Below are 12957 nucleotides of genomic sequence, written 5' to 3'. Positions count from 1 at the left end.
TTTGTATTAGTGCCAAATAGACTAAGTATAATAGCGTCCTTGAGTAGAAGGTTCATACCTATATCAATCGATTAGTTGAATCGATAGTGATATGATATAGGGAACACTACTCTAAATCATTCCTAGTCGAGTATTAACATTCAGGGACAATGTTAATGCAATAAGACTAGCATGTAGGTCAGTTCGATGATTTGATCTCACAAGTCATGGATATAAAGATATCAAGCTGACACATGGGTATACATTGGAGAATGTATACTGAATGACCCGCCATGAGAAAGTATCATGGATAGTTATATGAGTGTCATATACTTTCTCATGTGGCTATTAGTATGACTATTAGTCCTTGGACCTGAAGTCACCATGGATCCCTACATAAGGAGTTATGTACTTTGGTTTCGTCAAACGTCACCCGTAACTGGGTGGACTATAAAGGCGATTACTGGGTATGTAACGAATTATGCAGAGGGATGTGAGTGATGTAGATGGGATCTATCCCTCCCATATGACGGGAGCGACATCGTTATTCTTGATAGAGTGAGACCACTAAGTGCATGGCCATGCCCAAGTGAGTCAACATTAGATGTTGAGCTCATTTGATCGAGTGAGTCTACTTGGAGTTCAAGATTTAGATTGATTAGAGGATGACACGGTCTATGCCTCACATTGATCAATCTAGATGTCTAGGATAGAAGGACAATGTCATATATTTTGTGAGGAGTCACAATTGGTAGTCACAAGGTGATGTCGGATCTCGACATTCTTGTAACTTGGGTAGTAATGATGTGTTGCTAGATACCGCTCATTACTTATGCTCCTAAATGGGTTTAGGGCATTGCCAACATTACAAGAACCTATAGGGTCACACACTAAGGACAATTAGATGGAGATTTGGTTCATATGATGAACCAAGAGGATTAGATTCATTTGATGAATCATATTGGATTAAGAGTAATCCAAATTGGGCTAATTGAGTTGGACTCAAGTTGATTCATGTATTTAATGAGTCTAATTTAGATTATGACTCATTAAATGAACTTAATTTAATGAACTAGATTCATTATATTAAGTTGGCTTGAATCATATGGTTGGATTAGGTCAACCATGAGAGAGATTTGATCAAGTTTGACTTGATTTGAGAGGAAGAGAAAAAGTCATGTTTGACTTGACTTTTTGCCACATCACTAGTGAGTTGGCAAGATGTGGACCAATAGGATTGCTCCACATCATCAATGTGTGCCACCTCATGGAGGTTACAAGCCTCCATAGCATTTAATGTGGCCGGCCTACATTAAATGAGGAGGTTACACTTGTTGCCATGTCATTTAGTGAGGTGGCAAGTTGTGGACCAATAGTGTTGATCCACATCATCCTAGAGTGCCACCTCATGGGGGTTACAACTCTTAATGGTCTCCACATTAATTGGAATTAATGTGGGGAGATACACCTCCAAGATGTGGCCGGCCACTCTAGTGGGGAATGAAAATATTCATTTTTCATTCAAGTGTGATTAAGTCATCTTCTTCCTCTAGAGCTCTCTCTTCTCCCTCTCCTCCTCTCTTGGCCGAACAAGACAAGGTGCTAGCAAACCTTTGTTTGGTCTTCTCCATCAAGGATTGTTTGTGTGGATACTTCTAGAGGACCGTACACTTGACGGTCTAGAGATCCGGCACCTTGGACGAGAAGGGCTTCGCTACAAGGGTAATGATCTTAACTTTAGTGTAGATCTAAAGTTTTTACAAACTCGTACAAGAAAAAGGTTTTTCGAAAAGTTTTGTTTACGAATCTTTGCACGAGATCCATGGCTTTGGGTGACTCGGGGTTTCCGCGACGCGAAAAAGCGGTTTTCGCGGCCCGATGAACCCAACAGTGGTATCAGAGCCACGTGCAAAGACTTGTACGAGTTCGTTTGTATTATTATGAAAAATATACCTTCTGTGATTTTCTGTAAAAATTGAATTTTTAGAGTTTTTATGAATAATTTTTCCGTAGAAGCGAAGCACAAGTGTCTCGGCACTTGTAGGCTTCGGCTACCGGAAAGTGTTATTTTAAACGGCTTCATTTTGCCCCAAATCCGTTTGGGACAGCGGGGTCGGGTGCCATTAGATCGCAATGGAGAAACTCACGATGATTAGATCGTGGGTAGGGGCATTGCCCCTAACCCCGCAAGGGAATTTGCTACGCGATTGCACCCGAAATCGCTAAAAACGAACCCGCCGGGAAGATTTTTCCGAAACGGCAATGTCTCGACCCAAATCATTTTGGGACAGTGGGTTTAGGCGCTGTTGGATCGCAAAGGAACCCTCGCGATGGTTAGATCGCGGGTAGGGGCGCTGCCCCTGGGCCCCGCAAGGGGATCCGTTCCGCGATTGCACCCGAAACCGCTAAACGGGACCGCCGGGAAATTTTACTTATAAAAATTGTAAAAATTATTTTTAAAATTATAGAAAAATTATAAAAATATATAATTTTGAATTATATATTAATTTGTGATATTCATGGCCCAAAATACCCAATAAGATTGGATTTGTGTTGTAATTCATAATACGACATGCGTGCCGTCATATGATTGTGTGTGCTGTATTTTAATTTTTTTTTCCCACGGCCTGCGCGTCGTGCTTTCTCTTATTCTGGTTGTAAATTAGATTTAGACTCGAATGTAACTCGAGTTTCAAATTGTAATGTACAAATTGGAGCGGTGGAGGGTCCACACGAGACGGAGTTCCGAGGCGGGCACGGGCAACACAAGGTGGTCAAAGGGAGGAGCTTGGAGAAGCTGTTGACCCTAGGTTGACCAATCGATCTTCTCATTGGCTTGAGAAGATCGTAGTAGGGCCATGACTAAATCACAAATAGATTAATTAATTAATTGTTATGTATCTGATGCATGTTTAATAATTAATTAATTAATTAGTGCCTTAACGATTAGATTAGATCTAAGTCGTGCACATGATGCACCCTTGCGATTAGATTAGATCTAAGTCGTACACAAGATGCATCCTTCTCGATTAGATTAGATCTAGATCGAACCAACTCTAAATGCCTAACCGTGCCGTGATACCTATCACTACCTCGATCACATGTATTGTTGAATCTGCCAAAGCAGAGCAATACATATTATCTTGGTAGGGTACGGAGGGATAATCTTGGTCCCGCCTATCAACGCATGGGTGAATACAAACTCAATTAGATTGAGTATTCCTAGTCACTCGGTTGGATCGAGTCAACTATAGGCATTATTCCAACGGTTGGAAAAGATAGGTCAAAATCACATCTATATTAACTCTCGGGCGTATTAGCCAAAGCTAACTCGAGTTTTAATATAAATGCAGATATTGATTCTATAAACAAGAGTTGTATAGAGATGTAATTGGTAATCGTTACCTACCGATCATACTAAGCCTTTGGCGTATTAGCCAAAGCTAACTCAAGGGTTAGGATGATGTGGATCTTGTCCCACCTGAATTAGAGTATTCAGTGGAAGCATCTTTTAATTAAAGGCCTAATTAAATGATTTTTAAAAGAATATGATATTTATTTCTGTAAATTTTCTGTTGTAGATAACCATGACGTCAAACACGAATTCCTTCTCCCTGCGATCTGTCCTTGAGAAGGACAAGCTCAACGGAGCGAATTTCCTGGACTGGTACAGGAATTTGAGAATAGTTCTCACCCAGGAACGTAAACTGTACGTTCTGGAGCAGCCCATTCCGGAGGCTCCTCCTGCCAATGCCCCGCGAGCAGACAAAGATGCTTACAGGAAGCATCAAGACGACGCATTAGATGTGTCATGTCTAATGCTCGCGACCATAAACTCAGAGCTTCAGAAGCAACATGAGTTGATGGGCGCTTACGATATGGTTGAGCATCTTTGTCACCTATATCAAGGACAAGCAAGGCACTGGAAGAGGAACTCCAAAGAATACCTGGAAGATCTTAAGAAGAAGAGAAATAAGATTTCTACTTCAGGTATACATGTTATAGAAGTCAACCTCTCTATTTCTTCATCGTGGGTATTAGATACCGGATGTGCTTCGCACATTTGTACTAATGTACAAGCGCTGAGGAATAGCAGGGCATTGATGAAGGGTGAGATAGACCTACGAGTAGGAAATGGAGCACGAGTTGCTGCTATTGTTGTAGGAACTTATCATCTATCTCTTCCCTCTGTGCTTGTACTAGAATTAGAAGATTGTTGTTATGTGCTTGCCTTGACTAAGAACATTATATCAGTTTCTTGTTTGGACAAGAAAGGATTCTCGTTTATAATAAAGAACAAATGTTGTTTTGTCTATTTAAACGACATGTTCTATTGTAGTGCACCTCTGATAAACGGACTCTATATTCTAGATCTAGAGAGCCCTATCTATAACGTTAGTACCAAGAGGTTTAAATCGAACGATATGAACCACACCTATCTCTGGCACTGTCGCTTAGGTCATATAAATGACAAGCGCTTATCCCAGCTCTATAAGGATGGTTTGCTGGACTCATTTGATTTTGAATCAAATGAGATATGCGAGTCATGCCTACGAGGCAAGATGACCAAGACTCCCTTTAGTGGGCACAGCGAGAGAGCGACTGATTTGTTAGGACTCATACATAGTGATGTATGTGGCCCTTTCAATGTTGCAGCTAGAGGCGGTTATAGGTACTTCATCACATTTACTGATGACTTCAGTAGATATGGTTATGTGTATTTGATGACACATAAATCTGAATCCTTTGAAAAGTTCAAAGAATTCAAGAATGAAGTACAGAACCAGCTTGGCAAGAGTATTAAGGTACTTCGATCAGATCGAGGTGGAGAATACTTAAGCCATGAGTTTCGTGACTAATTAGCTGAGTGTGGGATTTTATCTCAACTCACTCCTTCAGGAACACCACAGTGGAATGGTGTATCCGAAAGGAGAAATCGTACCTTATTAGATATGGTACGATCTATGATGAGTCACACAGATCTTCCGACATATCTATGGGGATATGCTCTAGACACGGCAGCTTTCATTCTCAACCGAGTTCCATCCAAGGCCGTGATAAAGACACCATATAGGATATGGACTGGGAGAGATGCCCAGGTGTCTTTCATGAGGATTTGGGGTTGTGAGGCTTACGTACGACGTCAAGTCTCAGACAAATTAGGACCCAAATTTGACAAGTGCTATTTCATCGGATATCCCAAGGAAACAAAGGGATATTACTTCTACATTCCCAGTCAGCATAAGGTAGTTGTGGCAAGGACTGGGGTCTTTCTAGAAAGGGACTTTGTTTCTAGAAAGACTAGTGGGAGCGCGTTCGATCTTGAAGAAGTTCAAGATGCGAACAATAGCACTGATGCCTCGATGGAAATTGAACTGGAACTACAAAGTGTTGTGGATGATGTTGTTCCACAAAGAGTTGAGGAACAACAACCAGTTCAAGTAGACATACCTCTTCGCAGGTCTGATAGGGTACGTCGTCAGCCTGAGAGATACTCATTTCTCTTGTCTGACCATGATGACGTTGTGCTCATAGAGGATGAGCCTACCACCTATCAGGATGTTGTGATGAGACCAGATTCCGAGAAATGGCTAGAAGCCATGAGATCCGAAATGGATTCCATGTACACCAACCAAGTATGGACTTTGGTTGATCCACTTGAAGGGGTAAAACCCATTGAGTGTAAGTGGGTCTTTAAGAGAAAGACTGACATGGATGGACTTATCTATAAGGGTCGCTTGGTAGCTAAAGGTTTCAAACAAATTCATGGTATTGACTATGATGAAACATTTTCTCCAGTAGCGATGTTTAAGTCTATTCGGATCATGCTTGCTATTGCAGCCTACCATGACTATGAGATATGGCAGATGGATGTCAAAACCGTGTTTCTGAATGGAAACCTACTTGAGGATATGTACATGACACAACCTGAGGATTTTGTAGATCCACAGCATACTAGAAGAGTATGTAAGCTGCATAGGTCCATTTATGGACTAAAGCAAGCTTCTCGGAGCTGGAATCTTCGATTCGATGATGCAATCAAATAGATTGGTTTCATCAAGAACGAAGATAAGCCTTGTGTCTACAAGAAGGTTGTAGGGGATATAGTTGTCTTCCTCATATTGTATGTGGATGACATACTACTCATTGGGAAGGACATCCCTATACTTCAGTCTGTCAAGACCTGGCTAGGGAGTTGCTTCTCAATGAAGGACTTAGGTGAGACATCCCGCATTCTAGGGATTCAGATCTATAGAGATATATCTAAGAGATTGCTTGGCCTAAGTCAGAGTACATACATTGACAAGGTACTCCTTCGGTTTGCCATGCAGAACTCCAAGAAGGGATTTCTGCCGATGTCACATGGCGTGAGTCTTTCGAAGACTCAAGGTCCCTCTTCTAGAGAGGAGAGAGACCACATGGATCAGATTCCTTATGCCTCAGCCATAGGATCGATCATGTACGCCATGCTATGTACTCGACCTGATGTCTCGTATGCTTTGAGCATGACGAGCAGATACCAGTCAGATCCAGGTGAAAGTCACTGGATAGCGGTCAAGAATATTCTTAAGTACTTAAGAAGGACTAAAGAATATTTCTTGATATATGGAGGCGATGATGAGCTAGCTGTAAAGGGTTACAGTGATGCTAGCTTCCAGACCGACCAGGATGACTATAGATCGCAGTCGGGGTTCATATTTTGCATTAATGGTGGTGCTGTTAGCTGGAAGAGTTCGAAGCAGGACACAGTAGTTGATTCTACAACAGAAGCCGAGTACATAGCTGCATCAGAGGCAGTAAAGGAGGTAGTTTGGATCCGTAAGTTCATCACTGAACTTGGGGTGGTTCCTAGCATCGCTGACCCAGTTGAGCTCTATTGTGACAACAATGGAGCTATAGCACAGGCAAAGGAGCCTCGCTCACACCAGCGGACCAAGCACATACTACGGCGCTTCCATCTCATTCGAGAGATTATCGATAGAGGAGATGTGAAGATTTGCAGAGTACCTAGAGAGGCTAACATCGCAGATCCCTTGACCAAGGCTTTGGCACAGAGGAAGCATGATGGTCACACTAGGTCTTTAGGCCTTAGAGGCTATACTGATTGGCACTAGTGCTAGTGGTAGATTGTTAGTTAGAGCCCTAGAGCCAATCATTTTTTGATGATTGTAAGGACTCATGTATATTATATTCTTGTATATTAATAAAGGCATTTGTTTGGTTATTATACTTATTTGTATTAGTGCCAAATAGACTAAGTATAATAGCGTCCTTGAGTAGAAGGTTCATACCTATATCAATCGATTAGTTGAATCGATAGTGAGATGATATAGGAAACACTACTCTAAATCATTCCTATTCGAGTATTAACATTCAGGGACAATGTTAATGCAATAAGACTAGCATGTAGGTCAGTTCGATGATTTGATCTCACAAGTCATGGATATAGAGATATCAAGCTGACACATGGGTATACATTAGAGAATGTATACTGAATGACCCGCCATGAGAAAGTATCATGGATCGTTATATGAGTGTCATATACTTTCTCATGTGGCTATTAGTATGACTATTAGTCCTTGGACCTGAAGTCACCATGGATCCCTACATAAGTGTAGGTCCCTTTGGAGGCCGGCAAGAGGGGAGGGGTGAATTGCCCTATAAAATAAAACAAAAACCCTTCTCGGATATTCAACTAACTTAAAAGAACTTGTAATTAAAAAAGCAGAGACTAATTAAAACAGAAAATAGACACAGAGGAATTACTTGGTTTGCAATCAGAGGATTGCTAATCCAAGACAAAGAAAGCGCACTATCTGATTCTCCTCTAGGCGGAGTAGCCTCTTACAGCGTTGAACGTACAAGAAGAAAAGTAAAGCACACAGAAGTTGATTACAAGTTCGTCGTTCTGATTAATTGATTTGCTTCTGGACCAAGGCTATATTTATAGCCTTGGTCGGGGCGCCTGGAAGGGTTCCGGGCGCCCTGGGGGGATAAAACTTTATCCCCCAACGTTCAGATCGAGTTTGACTCGATCTGGTCAAAAGCCACATTCCGGGCGCCCCGGATGGTTCTGGGCGCCCCGGATGGTTCCGGGCGCCCCGGACCCCAAAAGTCAACTCTGGTTGACTTTTTCCGTCCGGTCGCTCTGCTTCGGTTCAGCTCGTCTCGGTCCGGATCTTCTGTTCCGGCTCCACTAGCTTGGGTGATCTTGGCCATCCGGAATAGGGCTCACCCGAACCCATGTTCCGGCCTTCTCCTCGAGCAGCCTTCCTTCCCGGTTTCTCGTCCCTCGAACGCCGCGCACGTTCTTCTCGTCCACCGGTGTACTCTTCCGCGGACACCTCGTCCCTCGGACGCACCGAGCCCGTCGGCTCTTTCCCGTGCCGTCCTTCTCGCTAGCCGCGTCTTCCGCTCGACTTCCTGTGTTCCTAAGTTCCTGCACACTTAGACACAAGGGTTAAACAACGCAGGACCTAACTTAACTTGGTTTGATCACATCAAAACACCTCGGGGTTCCAACAATCTCCCCCTTTTTGATGTGAGCAACCCAAGTTAAGCTAGGGAAAAACAGATGCAATAAAAACAATTTATTTGTAATAGGGGTAATAAAAACAAGTTAAGATATTTCATAAAAAGTTTATCTACCTCCCCCTAGACTTAACATACTTCTCCCCCTTTGATCACATTAAAAATAGGGGTTCTTTAAACAAGTGTAAGGTAAAAAAAATTTAAGTGAATTTTCATAAAACTTTCTAAGGCAATTAATATTAATTTCTAAGGCAATGTTTCACAAGAGAATATTTAGTTTAAAAATCTAAGTCAATATTCAGAATATCTTTTATTTAGTTTCATAAAAGATTTCTAAGGCAATTTTCAAAGGAAAAATGTCTAAGCCAATATTCATAGAAAAATTTATAAGTTAATTTAAAAAAAATATCTAAGTCAATAATTTTCAGAAATTTTCTAAGTCAATTAAAAAAAATTATTTTAATTATTTTTTTTTTTTAAAAATTAATTTTAAATATTTTCTAACACAAATTGAATAACTCTTTTAAAGCATTAGGTAAGTTAAATTAATACTTTTTCAGTTAGTCAATTAAACTTTTCATTTCGATACTTGGCTTCCAGGTCGTGGCGAGGCACTAGGCCTTCTTGGTTATTGGAGCAACAACCACTTCCTTAGACAAAGCCTTATAATGAAATTAGTCGTTTAATTTCCTTGCTGAAAATGCTAAGTCTAATTTTAAATTAAACAGGTTTTTGGAACCCAGTAGAGGTTCCTACCTACAGGGTTAACCAAGTATTTCCTAGGTACATAGATTTTTGATATATTTCTAATTTGACTTTGATGAAATCTATAGTACCAATTTAAACCTCTATAATTTCTAAAAGTAGAAATATTTGAACTTTTATATTTTTTCAATCTTTCTATTTCTTCTTTTAGTTTTTCATTTTCAATTTTCAATCTATCAAAATCCTCTATAAGACATGATTTTGCTAAAATTCCTTTTGTTTCCAAAATTTCATTTTTTAATTTGGCATTTTCTTTTTCTAATTTATACATGGATTTAGTCATTGCCTTAATGCCAGAGTAAAGTTGATCAGGGGGTAAGAGGCATACCTCACTTACCATGTCAGACTTAAAGCCTGAATCTCCCCCTGCTTCGCTGCCTTCATCCGAGGTCGCTCCCTCTTCATCGTTGCTCGATTCTGATATACTTTGTCCATCGTAGCTTGCCATCAGTGCTATCCCGGCGTATTCTTGAGCTTCTGATTCAGATGAAGAAGTGTCATCCCAAGTTGCTTTTAGGTTGTGTTTCTTGGGAGACTTCCTTTTGTCCTTTTTGAGTTCTGGGCAGTCTTCTCTTATGTGTCCCTCCTTCTGACACTGGTAGCATCGCACCTTTCTTCCTCCTTTTTGATTCTTTTTATTCTGCATTTTAAATTTATTAGACCTAAAGAATTTTTTAAAATTTCTTACCATGTGCGCTTCTTGATCGTCTTCGGAGTCTGACTCGAGTTCATCCTTCTGAGTTGTGTTCAGCGCTATAGTCTGGGTTGTATCCTTTGTCGTTCCTGCACATCTAGTTTCGTGTAATTCAAGAGTGGAAAAACATTCCTCTAATGTACTTACCTCCAGGTCCTTTGAGATGTAGTAGGCGTCGATTATTGACGTCCACTCTGGAGTTCTGGGAAAGGCGTTGAGTGCGTAGCGTAAGGCGTCCCGATTTGTTACCTTTTCACCGAGGTTCTCGAGACCAGTAACTAGTTCTTTTACCTTTGCATGTAGACCGGCTACTTTCTCACCTTTCTCCAAGCGGATGTTCATTAGTTTGTTTCGGAGGATGTCCCTTCTAGCGAGCTTCGCTTCGGATGTGCCTTCGTGGAGTTCTAGAAACTTATTCCAAAGTTCTTTAGCTGATGAGTAGCTTCCGATGCGGTTTACTTCCTGAGGCGGTAATACGCTTAGCAGGTGATGTTCCGCACGGCTGTTTGCTACGAACTCATTCTGCTCTTTTTTTGTCCAATTGCTTTCTTCTTTTTCTTCACCGTTCTGATTTGTTGGAGCTACAAAACCGTATTTCATAATGAAATAAATTTCAATCTCGGTTTTTAGAAATACCTCCATACGACGCTTCCAGTCTGTGAAGTTCCCCTCGAATTTTGGTGGAACGATGCTTGGTCCGGCCATCTTTGTTGCTTTGATCGGCGGTTAGTCCTCCTGAAGCGCCCTCGCTCTGATACCACTTGTAGGTCCCTTTGGAGGCCGGCAAGAGGGGAGGGGTGAATTGCCCTACAAAATAAAACAAAAACCCTTCTCGGATATTCAACTAACTTAAAAGAACTTGTAATTAAAAAAGCAGAGACTAATTAAAACAGAAAATAGACACAGAGGAATTACTTGGTTTGCAATCAGAGGATTGCTAATCCAAGGCAAAGAAAGCGCACTATCTGATTCTCCTCTGGGCGGAGTAGCCTCTTACAGCGTTGAACGTACAAGAAGAAAAGTAAAGCACACAGAAGTTAATTACAAGTTCGTCGTTCTGATTAATTGATTTTCTTCTGGACCAAGGCTATATTTATAGCCTTGGTCGGGGCACCTGGAAGGGTTCCGGGCGCCCTGGGGGGATAAAACTTTATCCCCCATCGTTCAGATCGAGTTTGACTCGATCTGGTCAAAAGCCACATTCCGGGCGCCCCGGACCCCAAAAGTCAACTCTGGTTGACTTTTTCCGTCCGGTCGCTCTGCTTCGGTTCAGCTCGTCTCGATCCGGATCTTCTGTTCCGGCTCCACTAGCTTGGGTGATCTTGGCCATCCGGAATAGGGCTCACCCGAACCCATGTTCCGGCCTTCTCCTCGAGCAGCCTTCCTTCCCGGTTTCTCGTCCCTCGAACGCCGCGCACGTTCTTCTCGTCCACCGGTGTACTCTTCCGCGGACACCTCGTCCCTCGGACGCACCGAGCCCGTCGGCTCTTTCCCGTGCCGTCCTTCTCGCTAGCCGCGTCTTCCGCTCGACTTCCTGTGTTCCTAAGTTCCTGCACACTTAGACACAAGGGTTAAACAACGCAGGACCTAACTTAACTTGGTTTGATCACATCAAAACACCTCGGGGTTCCAACAATAAGGAGTTATGTACTTTGGTTTCGTCAAACGTCACCCGTAACTGGGTGGACTATAAAGGCGATTACTGGGTATGTAACAAATTATGCTGAGGGATGTGAGTGATGTAGATGGGATCTATCCCTCTCATATGACGGGAGCGACATCGCTATTCTTGATAGAGTGAGACCACTAAGTACATGGCCATGCCCAAGTGAGTCAACATTTGATGTTGAGCTCATTTGATCGAGTGAGTCTACTTGGAGTTCAAGATTTAGATTGATTAGAGGATGACACGGTCTATGCCTCACATTGATCAATCTAGATGTCTAGGATAGAAGGACAATGTCATATATTTTGTGAGGAGTCATAATTGGTAGTCACAAGGTGATGTCGGATCTCGACATTCTTGTAACTTGGGTAGTAATGATGTGTTGCTAGATACCGCTCATTACTTATGCTCCTAAATGGGTTTAGGGCATTGCCAACGTTACAAGAACCTATAGGGTCAAACACTAAGGACAATTAGATGGAGATTTGGTTCATATGATGAACCAAGAGAATTAGATTCATTTGATGAATCATATTGGATTAAGAGTAATCCAAATTGGGCTAATTGAGTTGGACTCAAGTTGATTCATGTATTTAATGAGTCTAATTTAGATTATGACTCATTAAATCAACTTAATTTAATGAATTAGATTCATTATATTAAGTTGGCTTGAATCATATGGTTGGATTAGATCAACCATGAGAGAGATTTGATCAAGTTTGACTTGATTTGAGAGGAAGAGAAAAAGTTATGTTTGACTTGACTTTTTGCCACATCACTAGTGAGTTTGTAAGATGTGGACCAATAGGATTGCTCCACATCATCAATGTGTGCCACCTCATGGAGGTTACAAGCCTCCATAGCATTTAATGTGGCCGGCCCAGATTAAATGAGGAGGTTACACTTGTTGCCATGTCATTTAGTGAGGTGGCAAGATGTGGACCAATAGTGTTGATCCACATCATCCTAGAGTGCCACCTCATGGGGGTTACAACTCTTAATGGTCTCCACATTAATTGGAATTAATGTGGGGAGTTACACCTCCAAGATGTTGCCGGCCACTCTAGTGGGGAATGAAAATATTCATTTTTCATTCAAGTGTGATTAAGTCATCTTCTTCCTCTAGAGCTCTCTCTTCTCCCTCTCCTCCTCTCTTGGCCGAACAACACAAGGTGCTAGCACACCTTTGTTTGGTCTTCTCCATCAAGGATTGTTCATGTGGATACTTCTAGAGGACCGTACACTTGACGGTCTAGAGATCCGGCACCTTGGACGAGCGGGAACGCGAAGGGCTTCGCTACAAGGGTAATGATCTTAACTT

Source organism: Zingiber officinale, chromosome 9B (genome assembly GCF_018446385.1).
Source record: "Zingiber officinale cultivar Zhangliang chromosome 9B, Zo_v1.1, whole genome shotgun sequence".
NCBI lineage: Eukaryota > Viridiplantae > Streptophyta > Magnoliopsida > Zingiberales > Zingiberaceae > Zingiber > Zingiber officinale.
Note: the sequence above shows the minus strand (reverse complement) of the source record.